The 17759-nt window shown below is 43.0% G+C and overlaps 1 protein-coding gene across 2 annotated transcripts in view; it reads right to left on the bottom strand.

Moving 5' to 3' along the window:
- The window catches only part of LOC126382684 (SPRY domain-containing SOCS box protein 4-like), a 117933-nt gene extending 102814 nt beyond the window's left edge, over positions 1 to 15119 (bottom strand). For both annotated transcript variants that reach the window (XM_050032702.1, XM_050032704.1), the window contains exon 1: positions 14907 to 15119. The gene's annotated coding sequence lies outside the window, so the exon portion shown is untranslated. The remainder of the gene's footprint in view (positions 1 to 14906) is intronic.
- Between the last annotated feature and the right edge of the window lie 2640 nt (positions 15120 to 17759).

The raw sequence follows: 17759 nt of genomic DNA on the forward strand, positions 1-17759 counted from the left end.
GGGTTGCTTTGGCCACCAAAAATCACATCAGTTTATTGTTGCGTCCAAGTAGACATTTGTGCCAAATATGATCCCTCAAGGTGTTGTTGAGCTTTTGCGTTCGCGATAACGGGACAGACCAACATACATAGGTACATACAGAGAGCTGTAAAACCTGAAAACATTATTCCTCCGACCATGACTATAGCCAACGCGGAGGCATAAAAACGCTTCCTAGTGATGCTTGTCTATATTAGCAACACAGTTTACAGACTATTATAACTGATGATTTATTAAATCAAAGTTATAAAAGTTCTACTGGGTGAAACATGATGCCTAAGTTAGCAGACGACCTCGGTAATATCAGTGATATAAAGTAGTAGTAATATAAATAACTTTAGGTATTCATTTATTTATGTTATGAAAGAAAACAGGAAGTCAGTCACACGTTCTCATCTTAGGTAAAAATGTAAACATATTCTGCAGCCAGCCATTGGTGAAATTTATCGTTTCTGCAGTGCGCACGCATTCCTAAGCGCCCATTTTTCGGGGCAAGACTGCTGCCATCTGAGATAAACCGAGTTCAACTTTTGGAATGCAGTAGCGCGCACTGTGTGTCATGTGACGAGGAACCGCCAATCCCGGCCGACAGATACCTCAGTCTGTGGTAAACATGTAAAAATCGATTATTCTGGTGCAGAGCTGCCAGAGCTTTACATCTGTCCCACAGACGATATGCCCACACACTTTTAAACAGCGCCTGGAAGAAGACCAGCTCTGCGAGTTTAGGATTTGATGTAAATAGGCTTTGATATGGTGCTTGTTAAGGTTGCCTTGCAACCACAGACGCAACCTGCTGCGCTCTTGAAGGCTGGCTCAAGAAAGGCACAAAAGTAACACCCAGCACCCGACCTTGCATTTTACAGGCAGGTAAAGATGCCCTAGATGACCTTATACTGTAAACAAAATAGTTGATAATATCTAAGTATGAGGTTGGAGGCAGCAATGCGGAGTCAGCACACCAACTTCTTGATGTCATATAACATGGATCAGTGTTGCTAATAGATAATGATTCAGCACAATAACTGTACCTGGCGTCCCTGTGAGCTTGTCTCTGTGTGGTGTTCCCTCAGTTTGCTTCTGCCTCTCATGTTTGACGACTTAATGGGTTCGATAACTTCCTTATCTGTGTTGTTTACTGTGCCGCTCACTGTAGCTATACCTCCAAAACGGCGCCACGTGTGACTAGCATTGACCGAATAAGTTCTTGTGTGTGTGCATAGTTCTGTTCATGCACCCCGTCCCTTCCTCTCCGGCTTTCTCCAGCAACAGTATGTCGCCCTCCTCCTGTCATCCCGACTCAAAGGTGCCCATCACAGAGTCAATGAGTCACACTTCTGCGCATCCCTGCCACGGTTTAGCAAGACATGACATCAAAAGGAAAAAAACTAAAAAGCCCCCAGAGTGCTAGATACAAAGACACACACACACTCACACATTTCCCTTGACTAATCTCGGCGGCTCGTGTCCATCATTAGCTCACTATTAAACAATAGGGAGCAGAGAGAACCAGCTGCAAGCCACAACCAGCTGTGCTATTATTATCTCCCAGTGTGTGTGTGTGTTTAAGTGTGTGAGTGCATACATATTTTTTTTCAGAAACCTTTGTTTAAGCTTATACTAACTTTCCCCCAAATTGGCAGCTTTTGATCATCTTCTGGCCTTCCTCCCTCATTTAAAGTGTGTGTGTGTAAGAGAGTGTGTCGAGGCCTATCTCCATAATTAGGGCAGACCAGCCACACATGGGTCTCCCCTGACACTTCCCCTCCAAGACCTAAATATTCATGAGACTCTAAACGCTTTCATGAGCTCTGTAATTATGGTCAGAAAATAGACGGAGAGAGACAAAGACAGAAAGCGGGAGAGCGCGGGAGGCAGGGAAGGAAATGCCCTCACACTTTCTAAAAGCAGGCTGTCCCGTAGTATCAGCAGATAACATCAACAATGGTGTGCAGTTCTGCCAACCGAGAGTCATCATTGCTGCAACATTACTTTAATAATAACAAAATTTTCCTTCATTTTTTGCATTTGCCGCACCACGAGTTGCTTAATTTGACATGGAGCGCTGACTTAGAGTGTGAATATTAAAGTAAACAAGCTGATGTACAAATTACTCTCCACTGTTATATGGAGCTGTAGTGCCACAGAGGCAATTCTCCTCGATGATGAACAGTAGAAGGAATCAAAATCAATACTCAGTTATGGCAGTGCTTCTTTTTGTGATGACTTCAGAAAACAGACTTCCTCAATTTATTCCCCATTTGACTTGTATCTGCCAAGTAGCGCTGGGCAAAACACCAAAAAATGTACTGAGGCTGACATCAGGAGTCGACCCGCAAGTGACTGATCTGAGCTGGCTCGTGCAGGTATGTCGAGTAAAAGCTTTTTCCCGGATGATTTAGTGAGTGATACGCTAAAAAACTACAACACCTACTCATCATCGAGGCATATGTTGCTAACTCCTGCTGCTTTGATTCTATATACAAAACACTGATGAGTGCGAATGCTGAAGGTCTCAGTATGTTCCAATGAGGCAGAAGTGTTTATAGCTATTCCAAATAGCCACACTGACAGATGGGGCAGGAAAACCCCACCACAGAGTGGGCCTCTCCTCAAAGGCATTGACGGTGCTGCCTTCCATTGTGCATATAATGATGAAAGAATACAACTCAAGAAAATACATTCAAACCCTGCCTGTATGCTGAGGGATACTGTTAGACTGTTGGTTTCAGAAAGCTTTAAAAAAAAAGGGCGGGGCAACACAATGGTTTGAGTTGAAGGTGTGAGAAAGAATAGTATCAGTAACATTGTTAACACTGTGCTACATTACAGAGAAATACAAAACCGTACTAATGAACCTTCATTAATATAGGCCTATATTTTATCTACAAGTGCACGTCACACACTGAGCGAGCCGCCTGTTAATGAAGCTGTGGGCTAATGGGCATGTAGCTACTTCCATGTTTCAGATGATACGTCATGTTTGTAGTCGACCAACGAAGATGAGTTTACTTATCACCTTGGGTTCGTCCTTCACCTTCTCAAAATGATCCCACACTTTGGATTTCCTGCTCGACATGTTATTAACTAGCCTGTGGAATAACTGCAGGTACCAGCCCTGGAAATTAGGGGCCGTACACATGCTGCGTGCAGAGCTGATCTTCTTTCAGAGGCTGTTTATAAGTGTGTAGGCCTATCGTCCGTGGGACAGTTGTAAAGCTCTGGGTAGCCCTGCACTAACATGATCAACTTTTCCGTATTTATCAAGCCCTTTTTAGATAGAAATTGTGCAAATTTGCAGGAAAGCCCAATCAGTCTTCTTTCAGCATTGGCAGTATAAAAATAAAATCAGGGAGGGCGGAAAATTGCCGCTTACCTACTTTTGTTTATACAGAATGCGACTCTTTCGGGGCAATGGGGGGCGTGAGCAAGTAACAAAACGTGTAGCTCAGCGTGTGGCGTAAACAGTGACGTGGGAGGGAAGCGGTAGTCAGACGTTGATTCTCTCGTAAATCAGCCCGTTCTTCACCGTCCCTGTCATCTGACAGTTAATGGCCTCTTCGTTTGCGAGTGCAAGGAGGGCGCGCTATTCCTTGTCTCCCAAGTTGCTCATCAGTGTCTGTCAGGTTTGCGTTTCCCTCTTGCTACTAGCTGCTCGCTAATTCCTGCTATCAGTAGTTTCCTGTTTATCCACCACCAGTGGGTCGCACGTACGGCGTCATGAACAGCTCCTCCCGCAAGTCTTCAACAGCCCCTCCCGTTGTGGAAGGCCGCCTCGGTCTGTTTAAACTTAAAGGGTTCCGCCAATATGACTACCATACGAGGTGGAAAATTGGGCGCCTCGGATCAACTCACCTTTCCGCCTCTGTGTGTATAAACACTCGCAGCTGGCCGGCAAATCGGCCCAACATTCGCGGAAAATCTGGCAGTGTAAAAGGGGCTTCTGACTGAATATTTACGGGAGAAGGGAAAGATATCTGTCGGCTGTGATTGGTTTGTAACGTGACTCCTGTCTGACTGCTGAGCGTGGCCACTTCCTGTGTCTGTCCTTTCAAATTAAATTCCCACATGGTCCAGTCATATAGGATTTGATTTATTTTGACAAGGCGCAGGTTTCACGTTTGGTTTTTTGGTTTTTTCTGTGACTAAGCAACCAATGAAATCTTACCGACTTCTGGTCGACTAACATTTGGTCAACTATTAAGGGGCAGAAGATAGAAGATTTTATTTTCAGGAGACCCTGATGTAACCTTAATATAATCGTTTTTTTGTTGTTGTTGTTGTTGTTGTTGTCAATTTTACTATCATTCTATGTTAACATTTAAAATAATCGATATTTTGTCCTTTTCCCAGCCGAAAGACTGTGTTACAGTAAAGGTGTCCTTGGTCGGGTTTCCCATAAGTGTTGAAGCCCTGGGATCATCCCATTCCTTTAAAGGCCTGAGGACAAATCTAATATCACATCTAATATTAGTGCGAATATGATGTGTGGTAGCCAGGCCTTAGAGTGCTGTCTGGTCTATTTTTGGGTTTATAAGTAAATCGTCGGAGAAGCCAGCGAGGATTCCTGTTACAAAAACACTCTGAGATGAGACGTGAGAAGACTTCAAGGCTTTTAAAGAAAATCTCTGGCAGGAAATTCTGTTTTCCATTTTTGTCAAACAAAAGAATTATGCAATATCCATCCAGACAATCAGAGCAGTGAATGCACCCTGTTAGCTTTCATTCCATTGTGTTTTCCTCACAAGGTTTTCGCTCGGGCCAAAACGATCACATGCCTGCTTTAAAACCCAGGATGAGTCAATTGATTTTATCTAACTGGAAAAGTCATCAGATTGTCTCCTGGAAGCCACGAAACCACAGGCAGACTGCAGCATGAGGAAGCTGATTCAGAGCTGATTGTCCCGCCACTGACACATAATGACACTGCACTGACACATAGGCGCAGAAAAGAGAAAGGAAACACTTCAATATTGAGGAGAAACACACACACACATAGACAAACAGTGAATCACCACAAGATGACAAATGAGCGGGAGCACAGCACCTCAGACACTGCTGTCATTTATATGTAAATGAGCACACCGCTACTTCCTCCATGCAGCCCTCTTTACTCCGCAGAAACCAAAAGATAGAGCAAACTTCCGATCAGATCAGACAAGGTGTCAGGACGAGATGATTGGGAGCGACGGGAAGCCAAACGATTCTTGACAAGATGGGACACAACAAGGTGAGATGAGCGAAGATGACGGGGTTTACGAGGAGCGGACATTAGCCGTAACTAAGGTCTGTTTGTCACAACATAAATGATTTCATGTCCCCTGTTGTCTCCCCAAGGGCTACAACTCCACTGCCGGCTTGTCAGGCTGTATTCCCCGTGAGGGGAACTTTGACTAACGACTCACTGCTGCAATCTTTCCTTGGTAAACAGATGAGCGTCACATGGGATGACACCAAAGATGACAAGCAGCATCAGCCTCGCCCTGACAAACTGAAGAGCAAGCAAAAAGCACGAGGAGATGCACCAAGGAAGTTGCACACAGCTGTGTTTCGGGAATACATGACGCCTCTGCCACTCACTGGACTGTCAGGAACCAGGAAGAAATCCATTCATATTACTTTAAAGTCCACTTTTTTATCCTGTTATTGTAACCGCCTCAGTGAGTCACCAGTGCATCAGCAAGCACATCGCACTGCCTGCACACACACACACGAACACACAGGTGTGCACACACAAGTTGTACACTGCATTTAGACACTAAGTACCTGCCAAGGACAAGAGGAACACATCGTCTTCCTGTTTTTGTTTCTCTCTGCAGCAGGTGATGTCATGGACTTCAGAGCGCAGCAGTGCATCAGAGAGCCGTTTTCCCTGAGTGATGTCTGTGTATTTGTATATGTGTGTGTGTGAGAGTGTGTGAGTGTCTGTGTGGATTTCTGTGAGCTCAGCAGTCTATCACTGACTTAACAAAAGGCTGCTGAATATAAATCCATTCCCACTTCCATCTGCCAGTCAAAGATTCATACATTTACATGGATGTCCTACAGAAATATATAAATGGCAACGCCAAGAGTGAACCTGACATATTGACAGACAGACGGAGCGGAGGATATACTGTACATCTACCTATCATATAGAGAGCTGAGAGAATTAGTCAATCCACAGATAATTAATTAGCCTACAGCTAATTTAGCAGCTCAATGAGGCTGTGCTGCTTTCCAGAAAAGGATTAAAGAAGCATTTCACCACTGGGAAGATGGTCTTTTCATAAAACTAGGCTGTCTTTGCAGGAGAAAGTCAAAAATACATGACCAGAGAAAACAGAGAAAAACGCCTGTGGCATTCGCTTTTACCCAAGAGGAAGAAAACCTACAACTACCAGAATGCACAGCACTGAACCAGATCAGCGCTGCTCAGTTTTACCATTTGATCTGTTTTTTCAGCCTTATTTCACTGTGCAGGGAACAGTATGGCGCCCACTTCCTGTTCACAAACTCTCGCTTTAACAGCTAAATAAGACCCTAAAATATGTTTCTAAAGAACAGTTTAGGCAAGAGATAGGCAGTGCAGTAACAGAGTCTTGGTTTACATTTGATCAGCACTGCCTAGTTTCAACATTTGACCTGAGTTTGAGAGAGAGGGGCATCCATAAATATGCAAGACAAAGTGTGCAAACAGCAATATCAGGTGATGACAATAACCCCCGAAAATCTGATCTACTCCTTCAAATATATATACATGCATTCTTCCTTTGCACAGAATTCATAAAAGTACTAAAAAAGGCAAATTTACAAGGGAAAAATGGGAGAGGACACGCTTTGAAAACATGGAATGGCAACATAAAGTATGCCTGTTTCTTAATCTACTTCTATACTCTTTGTGTCGGTGGTAGCGACATGGGTGGCGGGGTATATGGAAATGTGGTAGAACAGCCTGTAGTTCAAACAGCATTCTGAAAGCCAGCTTAACCGACCGTCGTCCGACCGTCAACTTTGACTGGAAGCCATCGTTATGCATTGTGGTGCTTCAAGCTAAATGCTAACATCAACATGCTAACAATGGCAATGCTAACATCCCTGTGCTTAGTAGGTTTAGCATATTAGCATGGTAATATTTGCTAAGTACAGCTGAGGCACATGTACTTGGGTATTAATTACAGAGAAAACAGAGTGTGTGAGTCCTTCCCTCCCCTCAGGTAAAGAGTATGGGTGTCATCCTGGACAGAACATTGTCCTTTGAGGCACACATCAATGATGATGCTCCGTCTGCATACTCTCATCTACATAGTATTAATCTTCATCGCCCGTCCCTACACCGAACAGCACTGCTATCCTCGTTCATTCTTTGATTACATCCTGTATTGATTATTGCAACTCTGTCCTCTTTGATCCTCCTCTCAAGTGTCTTTGTAAACTCCACCTGGTCCAGAACTCACCCGCCCATATCATTACCAGAACTCCCTCCATAGATCATATCACTCACACAGCAACTTCACTGACTTGATTTCAAGATTCTGCTTCTCTCCTTTAAGACCCTTCATAACTGGGCCCCTCTGTATCTTTCTAAACTCCTTCATATCTCCACACCCTCCTGTACTCTTAGATCCTTGTCTGCAATCCAGCTCACATCAACATCTGCCTGATTGACTATGATGGGTTCTTGAGCCTTCAGCCTCTGGAACTCTCTCCCAAATGACATTTGCAATATTGACTCCCTTTCACCTTCAAATCATGTCTGAAAACACACCTGTTAAAGCTGGCATATTGGGTCTGATTTAATGGTGACACACATATTGGGACTTTCACTGATAATGATTTTATACCTGGTTTTTACGTCTATGGTTTGTTATAGTTAAATTATTAACCAATCACTGTATATTGACGATTTGTTAGACTTTATGATCTATGGATACCTTGCTGCTTGGTTTTTTTTTAAAACTGTGACATGTAAGGTGTCCTTGAGTGCTCTGAAAGGCGCCTATAAATGAAATGCATTATCATTATCAGTGTTCAATTGGCACGTTTCCAGTGAATTAATTCAGATTAATTGCTGGCATAACTTTGACTGTATTTTAATCAGGGTAAAGTAGGTCAGCTGAACATGTAAACAACTTAAATTCGTCAACAAGGAGGCATACAACTCAACAAGCATGGAGTACAAAAACTCCAATGATAAATATGTAATGAATTAATATTTACTTGGGTTTATACTGAGCTTTTTTCATGGATGCTCCCATTTACGCATGGATCAGCACCAAGTTACACTTTGGAAATGATGTAGAAATAACAGGCCCAAAAAGACAAGTATTACTGATAGATTAAAAGTTAAGGGATCACCAAAGTTATTACAATTCATCCTAAGGGGGGGATGAACGTGTGTAGCAAATTTAATGGAAATCCATCCAATAGTTATTAATATATTTCAGTCTGGACCCACCGACACTGCCATCCCTAGAGCCACACCGCTAGCATGGCTTAAAATGCCAAACACTTGTTCCAGCTTCACAAATGTGAGGATTTTCTGCTTTTCCTTGTCTTAAATGACACTAAACTGAACATCTGTGGGTTTTGGACTGTTAGTCAGACAAAACAAAGCACTTCAACATGTCACTTTCAGCTCTGGGGATTGGTTTTCACCTTTTTCGGACATTTCACAGGCAAAATTACAGATGATAAATCACTAAAGAAAATGATTGCTGTTTGCACCCCTAGGCAGACACATAGATGGATCAAAATCATCTCAAAGCACCAATTCAACACTTAGCTCATACTTGTCAAAATGTGACTCTCACCATTAGAAACAGAACACTCTGTGATGTATTTTGCACCTTGATTTAGACCAATTTGAGGCTTCACAGGTTCAGATCTTTGAGCCTGCTTCCTGTAAGCGCCTGCTTCCTGTGGTACTCTGCAGTGGCACACAAAAAACACACAGTGGGGGGGAGGTGGGGAAATAAAGCAATTAAAAATAATGACGGCTGATGGAAAACAGCTCACGGTGACTACAAAACGTTGGCCATCTTATTGCCAAATTGCCTCGTGTGACTGAATGATGAGCGAGGTGACACACTGGGCACTGAGCAGAATGCAGATGAGCAATATGTCCGGCAACTGGCAAGAAATTGACCTACAATCTAATCTAAATTTCTACTCTGTGACCAAGATGTTGATTAATTGATGCGCAATAACACTGAGTCAACTTCTCGGTGATTGTTGCCTTTCAGAGCTGCCCGAAAAAGTCGCCCATCTCTGCGTCACTGCATTTAAATTAGTGCTCTGACATCACTGGCCCCCTTCTATACAAGGATTACTCCAACACGCTTCAGGCAGAACTTCCACTATCTCAGTTTAAGGATTTTTACCACTCTATACATAATACCAGTCAGTATCTGTTCAGTTTAAGTAGCAGTGACAGGGTGTGATAAGACGCAGCCGAGTTAAAAACCCTTATCTGGCCTACGAGCTGAATCCCATCTGCTTCTCTCCTCCGACTGACTCATAATGCTGCTTATTAGTCCCTCTGGAGGGATAAAGGGGACAAGGGGAGATTTTTAAAAAGGGAGGGAAAACGCAGGAAATCAAGACAGAGCGAAAACAGATCAGGAGGGAGACGGCTGAGCAGGAGGAGAGAGAAAAATGCAAAGAATGTGCAGGATGAGAAAAGGCTACATTTCATGAGGATAGCGTAAGTGTGCTCGCTGAAAATTGCAGGTGTGAACAGAAAAAAAAGGATCTGAAAAATTCATAGTGTTATTTGACATGTACGAGTCCAAAGCAGCTGCAATCAGTTGAAGAGTATTTGCTGAAAGCATTTGAAAATTTAATTTTGAGTTAGGCACTCCAGTTGTCAGTGTGTACGTCAGCGCTGAAAGTAGTGGAACAAACGTTTGAAGAGGAAGCACTGAAAGCAGCCGAAGTGTGGGAAAATAAAAGCAGTTACACTAGGGACGTCAGTTTCAGTTCATTTTGCTTTCGACAGCCCGACACCCATTGACAGGTAACTGATCTGTTACACAAAATGATGTGAAATACAAGAGGCCTTTCCTTTTAGTCGGGTGCTCCATTGACTCAGAGCTTTGCTCCGCATTTTAAAGCACTCTCTATTTATAGGTGGTGAAATTTTAATGTTTTGTGATGTAAATGTTTTGCCTTTTATTCCAGTTTCTGTTGGCTTTACTGACAGACAGACAGACAGACAGACAGACAGACAGACAGCTGGCTTTGTTAACATGCAGAAACAGTGCCCACTGACCACCCTCTGCACCCAGGTCACCCTAAGCATCACCCAGGTCATGTGGGAGCTAGTTAGCAGCACCGCTCATTTGCAATTACCGCTAGTAATGCGAAACAGTGTTTCCCACAGAATAAGAATGTATGTGTGAAAAGGACAGGGGTTTAAACTCCTGTTTTATCATTCTGTGTCTGAGGTTTCTGCAGGTCCGTGAACACAGTGCAGGAGGAACTCCTTCCTCAGCAGCAGCAAACATGGTGGCCACCTGTCCGTCTCCCCCCAAGTAGCCTTAAGCTGAAAACATACTGCCGCAGCACATCATCTCATGTGACGCGTGTCAAGCACAAACCGGAGGCATTGCACTGCAGCTCGTTAACAGACGACCACACAAAGTTATTACTACTTTAAGTTAAAGATCTGTAATTCCTCCACCTCTGCGTTAGCTGAAAATCATGTGTGGAGAGCCCCTAATTAAACTTGATTCCTCACCTTAAGAACCAGTCGCCATTGTTTTTATAATGACAGGACGGTGGATCGTTTCGCTCAGGATATTTCTCGACCTCAACAACAACTCTCTTGTCATCCAGTCTTTGTCACACACGAGACAGCAGCAGCTACAGACTTGTCTTTGCACATCAGTGGTGAGGAGAGAAGTCGAGCTGCCATAGGAGCAGAGAAAAAGAGCTGCTACGTACAAGCAGAGAGCGAGTGGAGGGAAAAATGTATTTAATTCCAGGGGTGGCAAGGCTGGAAATATGACAGTGGCTTAAAGTGCCATGGGACGCCAACGCGAGTCCATTCACCGCCGGTGTGTTTTGGCTTTTAGAGAGTCCAGTACAGTTCAGTTGAGTTCAAAATGCTTTTTTTCCCATTTCCATGGTGAAAAGTTGTGGGTGGTAACAACGGAACTGTTTCTAACCATCCCCATTTTTGGTCACCTCTCTGTTGGGGTACCGAGCACACAGATCTGGTTCGAAAAGGTGTTTGTGGTGGAAACGTTGAACAGACCTAGGGTCTAGGTACCATGTCTGATGGGTTACTGTTGGTTTCAAAGGTACTATACGAAAAGGTTTTAGTGGAAACAGGGCTTAAGCGGCTTCAATTTGAGCTGCATAACCCCTTTAACATTGTTAACTAACATATGTTAGCACCACTAGCCGTGCTGACAGTGCTAACATTACTTACAAGGTTAACAGTGATCACATAAGCAAAGGTAACAATGTTAAAGGGCGTTTGTGGCTCAAAATTGAGACCGGAGGGTGGGCACAATGTTTCCACAGCAACTCTGTTCAGTCTGGATGCCGTTACTTGTAGTAATTGCCGAATCAGTGGCCAGCTGGCTTCCACCAGACCTGGGTGGTGCACAGTGCAGTTAACTAAAGAGTAGCAAAATAAACCTATAGACCAACATGCATTGCATAAACGGTCAGAAACACTCTCGGCATTTAAGCGATTAACCGTTCACATCCCTAAGTTGGACTGTCATTTAAAGAGTAAACGATCAATGCATCTGAAATTTTAGTTGAACTGAAGTGTGCTGAGAACAAGTGAAATTTCAGCTGAAGTTGAAGCGCCTGAGATAGTTTGGAAGAAGAAGTGCACTGTCGAGTTGAAGTGTCAGTCGGTATGTCAGGAGTGGCAGCAGCCAAAATGTCAGCTGGAATATTTGAGCTGTCAGTTGAAATAGTAAAAAAAATTAGTTGATGTGTAGCGGCTGAACGCACTTGAAATTTCCACTGAAGTTAAAGCGTCAAAGACAGTTAAAGTGTCAGTAAGTTCAAGAGCCGAAGAAGCAGGAAAGAAGAGCAGAGACAAAACGCTGTGGAGAAAGACAGGCGGGGAAGATGTACGCAACATAGCGTTTGAGAAATGTGGATACCAGGGGAAGCGCCGTGGAAGCAGAAGAAGAAAGAAGGGAAGTAGGGATAGAAAATTAGAGGGAACGACACAGAGACACAGGCGGTGCTGGTGAGCAGACTGATCTCCCGTAGTGACCGACTGGTCAGATCCAGCAGACAGATAAATGACCCCCTGTCACCATTACAATGCCCCGTCCCCTCCTCCTCCTCCTCCAGCTCTCTCCCCGCCAACCGCCCCCCCTCCCTTATCTCGACAGGTCATCCATCAACCACCAGACTCCACCCACTCATGCTCTACATACACACACAGTTTTTTTGCCTATTACTCGTTATTAAACTAAATGAAGCGATGCTGCACCTGGTACATGTGAGGAGGGAGCGACTACCCTCCTGTTTCCACTGTTCTCTCTCTTCTTACATTCCCATCCTTCTCCTCTCTCCTCGGCTCTTCTGTTACACTCCATCTCTCTCTCCTCTTTCCTGTCCTCCCCTCCCTGCTCTCACCATCTGCTCTACATTTTCCATGTCCTTGTCACCTTAGCCATCTTAGCTGTGTAAATGTCAAGGTGTAACCACAGAGAGAATTGATCACTGCGAGGAAAACTGCACGGAAAGGCATCGTTACCTTACAAAATAGTACACAGACGAACTATAACTGCTGCTGTAGAGTCAAACTTCTTTAGGCTTATACAAACAGCCAATGTTGGTCATTAGAAGTAAACAATTTTGAATCAATACAGGGCTGCAAAATATATCTTTTTTTGTTGTTGTTTTGTTTTTTATCGTCACCACAATGCCAACTGTGCAATAAACACATTGTATTGATTGAGGGTTGAAAGAGGGTGTCAGCACAAAATTAAATTTGAAAATTTAATTATGCTTTTTCACTGGTGCCTTCTGTGTTCACATTAATCTTCAGTTTGTTCAATAAAAGAATTTTGGAAATAATTTCCTTTCATTTTTTTTTTTATCCAACAAGCAATTTTGTTGTTGTAGCAACACACTGAAAGGCAGAACTGATTAACGGTCCAGTGACCTCTACAGATAATTCAGCTTCTGGTAAAAACCTCCTAAAAGTCTGGATTTTAAGTTATCAGAGCTAAAAGCTGAGCACAGATTAGTGCTGGGCTAGCAGTCTGTCTGCGATGAGCTGAACAGCATTGGAAAAACATTGATTTTTAGCGTGATACTGCTTTATGTTGTGTTTTTACCAGTTCAAATGACCTGGTCCATTTGTTTTGGAGAGGAGGAGACCTTTAGTCATAATCTGGCTTCTGATAAAAACTTCCTAAGAGTCTGGATCTTAAGTTATTAGAGATAAAAGCTGAACACAGATTAGTGCTGAGCTAGCAGTCTGTCTGCGATGAGCTGAACAACATTGGAAAAACACTGATTTTTAGCGTGATACTGCTTCATTCAGTGTTGTTACCAGGTTAATTTACTAGGTCTGTTTGTTTTGGAGAGGAGGAGACCTCTGTGGATAATTCAGCTCTCTATAAAAGTCGTCTGAAATCTGGATCTTAAGTTATCGGAGGAAAAAGGTGAGTACACATTAACAGGTGCTTGGCTAGACAATTGCCTGCAAAGAGGTGATACGCATCAGAGAAACACTTATTTTTAACATGGAACTGCTTTATTCAATGTTTTTATAGGCTTAAATTACCAGGTTCATTTGTTTTGGAGAGGAGGACACCTCTGGGAATAATTCGTCCCCCGGTAAAAACCATGTGAACGTCTGGACCTGAAGTTATCAGAGAAAAAACATCTGTGACAAACTGTACAGCCTCGAAGAAACACAGATTTTTTTAACCTGACTGCTTCATTTGGTGTTTTTACTGGTTTAAATCACCTGGTCTGTTTGTTTAGGAGAGGAAAAGACCTCAATGCCAATGATAAAAACCTCCTGAACAACAAAAACTGAAAGAATCCTCATCAGGAGTTCACACTTGACAGATGGGAGTTCAGCTGGGTGCAATCTGCAATTTCCACTACTAGATGTCACTAAATCCTACACACTGGCCCTTTAATATCTGCTGATTAATCACAAGTACTCTCATCATCGTGTTATTCCACAATGCTTACGCATATTTTCCTCATATCTTGTCGCCCTAAAACAATGGTACCTTTATTTTGCGAGCAATTTGTTTACCTCAGGAGCCCCAAAGATGTCACAAGATGAATCAGAGGGGATACAAGATGTTCATGTTTTGCCTCTTTAAGACTTTTCAAATTAAACCATCTCAGTTTTGGTTTAACTATTCACATCATAGATAGAAAGCAACGTGTAACAAGGGGTCACAGGTAGAGATTGCTTCACTTTAAAGGATCATCAGCCATAAATGTCTGAAACCACTGGTGTACCCCTTGAATCCATATTTCTCTCATCTATCACTCAAACACACACATCACATCCCTACAACACAGATTCAGTCACCCTTTCCATCCCATTACTGTGTGACCTGATGACAGATGAGGTGCCATCAGTGTGCCCAGGTGTAACTGTACACATACATCATGCAAACACCTGGATCCATGCGCGTTCAGGTACCGTGGGTCAACGTGTCTCTTTGAATGTTTCTGTCATAACCTGTGATAAATTCAGCAAGAGCGGTGAGAAACTAAAAGTAACCCTCGCTTCAGAGAGGGAAGTAATTTTAAATTTAAATTTCAACAGTGAATCAACAGAGGGGACTTTTTTTTTTAGCGTTCAGCTCACATTAACCTACTGCTCCAGATCCTGTGGTCAGCTCATCCGGTGTAAACACAGAAACACTCACCGAACACGAACTCAACTCGGCTCCAAACGACACTTCTCTCCGAGGTTGTCTCCGCCGGGTGAGAAGAACCAAGTCCCCTCTTCTCCTCCGCTGATGACAACAAGCGTTATTCCGGCGCTGTTACTTTTGTTTGGCCGATGTAGCGACGGTTTCTTTGTTGCAGTCAACTGCAGCTCGACACATCCAAGCAGCCAGAGACCCGATGCTGAGTGTCCGTTTACTCCGCACAGCGAGCGCTGATTGGTCGCCTCACCACAACACAGCGTTCTGCTCTGACGCGATTGGCTCAGGCACGGGCGGTGCGTTCAGGAGCTGCTCGTACACTTAACTCTCATTGTACCAATGAATATAGATGTACATAATTAACAACACCACTACTACTACTATTACCATTAGACTCCCACTGCCACTGCCACTACTACTACTAGACTTCTACTACTACTCAGAATCAGAATCAGCTTTATTTGCCAAGTACACATGTACATACAAGGATTTTGACCCCGGTAGACTTGCTCTCAATGTACCAGAATTGACATAAGTACTCAAAATTTGAGAGGAATATACAGAAATATAGGCTACAACTAATCAAATTTAAAAAAGCATACAATATATAAAGGTGCAAGTGTTGTTTGTCCTGCCACTCTGTGACTGTTAGGAGTTCATCAAAGTGACAGCCTGGGGGAAGAAACTGTCTTTGTGATGGGTAAATTTGGCAAACAGTACTCTGTAGCGCCTACCAGAGGGGAGGAGTTAAAACAGTTTGTGTCCAGGTGTGAGGGGCCTGCAGAGAAGTTCCCTGCCCATTTCCTGACCCTTGACCGGTACAGGTCCTGGATGGAGGGAAGATCAGTCCCAATAATCCTCTCTGCAGACCTGATTGTCTGTTGCAGTCTGTTCCTGTCCAGTTTGGTGGCAGATCCAAACCAGACGGTGATGGATGTGCAGAGAACACACTGGATTATGGCGGTGTAGAACATGATCAGCAGTTCCTGGGGCAGGTTGAGCTTCCTGAGCTGTTGCAGGAAGCACAGCCACTGCTGGGCCTTTTTCCAGACAGTGTCTATACTACTACCACCACCACCACCACTACTACTACTACCATTACACTTCTACTACCGCTACTGCTATTACTACAACTCCTACTACTACCACTAGACTTCTACTACTCCTACTGTTATAGCTGTCACTACTGTTACTATCATGACTTTAACTTGCACAAGCTCTAGGACAGCTGATCCCAATACTGTGACAAGAGATGGTACATGCATTAAAGCGACACTTACATTTCTGGAAATGTTACGCTTTTCTTTGTTTAGGTTAAAATGCTATTACTAAGCTGATGGCACACTAAAATGTAAGTGAATTCCACCAGAAATAAAAACTCATAATTATACCATTCTCATATGGTTCCAAGAAAACTCTGACCAATCATTGCGTTCGGACTGAATGCGTCCTGTCTGTCTTCCCTACATGGAGGCCTCTGACTGACGTAAACGCTCACGTAACATTAGTGCAGCCTCATTCTTACTTAAAAACTGGATTCTGCACATCATGCTGCATTACATTTTGTCATAAATGCACGCTCATGCACTCACCATTGCATTTTATATGAATCTTTAGCTCTGTATCAGAGGAGAAAAATGCAAACGTTGCTATTCATTGCCAGGGCATTGTTAGGTTAACTACCTACTTATATCTCCTTTTATACCAGGAACTATTTCACTCGTACTTCAAATCTTTTACATGTCCTCAGGGTGTTTTTAGAGCTCAGCAAAACAGCTTTCTCTTCTTTTGCACCATGGGTTTGGAATAAACTCCAAGATGTTGGTATCTTAGACGTAGACTTACTCCTTTCCTTGAACATTTTAAAGGTCTTCTAAAAATTGCCATGATGGAAACATGTTGCTGTTTTATGTTGTATCCTTGACTTAGGTGGATTGTGTATGGATATCACTGCTAGGGCCTGTATATACTGTCCATAACCAACTTCTTTCAGTGACTGTGTTTCAACAGCCACCTTAACTTCAACATCTTTCAGTATTTTAACTATTTAATATGTTGAAATTATACATTTTCAGCATCAGACACATGTATGTGTTGTTGCTATGTTGTCCAGGACAATCCTGTGAAATACCTTTTTTAAAATCTAATGAGCACTTTATCGATTGGACAGAAATATTCTGTATATATTAGCATGAAATTCCCATAGTTAGCTTCTATTTATCATTTCAATCAATATGATTCATACTCTGCTTGTTTTTTCTCTCAGTAAAAAGCCATTTTCACAGTGAATGCTGTCTGTAAGATTCGCCACAGCACTTGGACGCATCATCATCCCCACGCGTCCTCTGTTCCTGTGTACATCCACACTGTGGTCTCCAACAGAATATTCATCACTAAACTAATCAGCGGGCTGTTAAGTGGAAGTCAATTCAGACACATAACCACAGGATCAATGTTGTGATCTGCTGAAATATGCAAAATTCAGCCTGTTTAGTTTCAGTAAAATCAGAGCAGAGCTGATTGATCTGCATCGACTCTTATCAGAGGACAGTCACAGTGGGTGCTGTGTGTGCTGTTTGTGCTGAGCTGCAATACGAGATCAATAAGAGCTCATGTCGTATGGCGATTTTTAACATATGTCACTGAGTCCAACTGGGCCATGTATGATGATGGATTATCCCAATTTCCATTTACCCACACACTCATTGATTAATCCTGCTGTGGGTATTACACGTGCATTAGAGAAAACTAAATAGAAATCGATGCCTTTATTGGCCTCTAATGTTAGAGCATGAAAATGATCATGAAGGCATGTGCATGGTGGGATTCTGTGTTCATGTGTGTGGGCCA

This window comes from Epinephelus moara, chromosome 21 (assembly GCF_006386435.1).
Source record: "Epinephelus moara isolate mb chromosome 21, YSFRI_EMoa_1.0, whole genome shotgun sequence".
NCBI lineage: Eukaryota > Metazoa > Chordata > Actinopteri > Perciformes > Serranidae > Epinephelus > Epinephelus moara.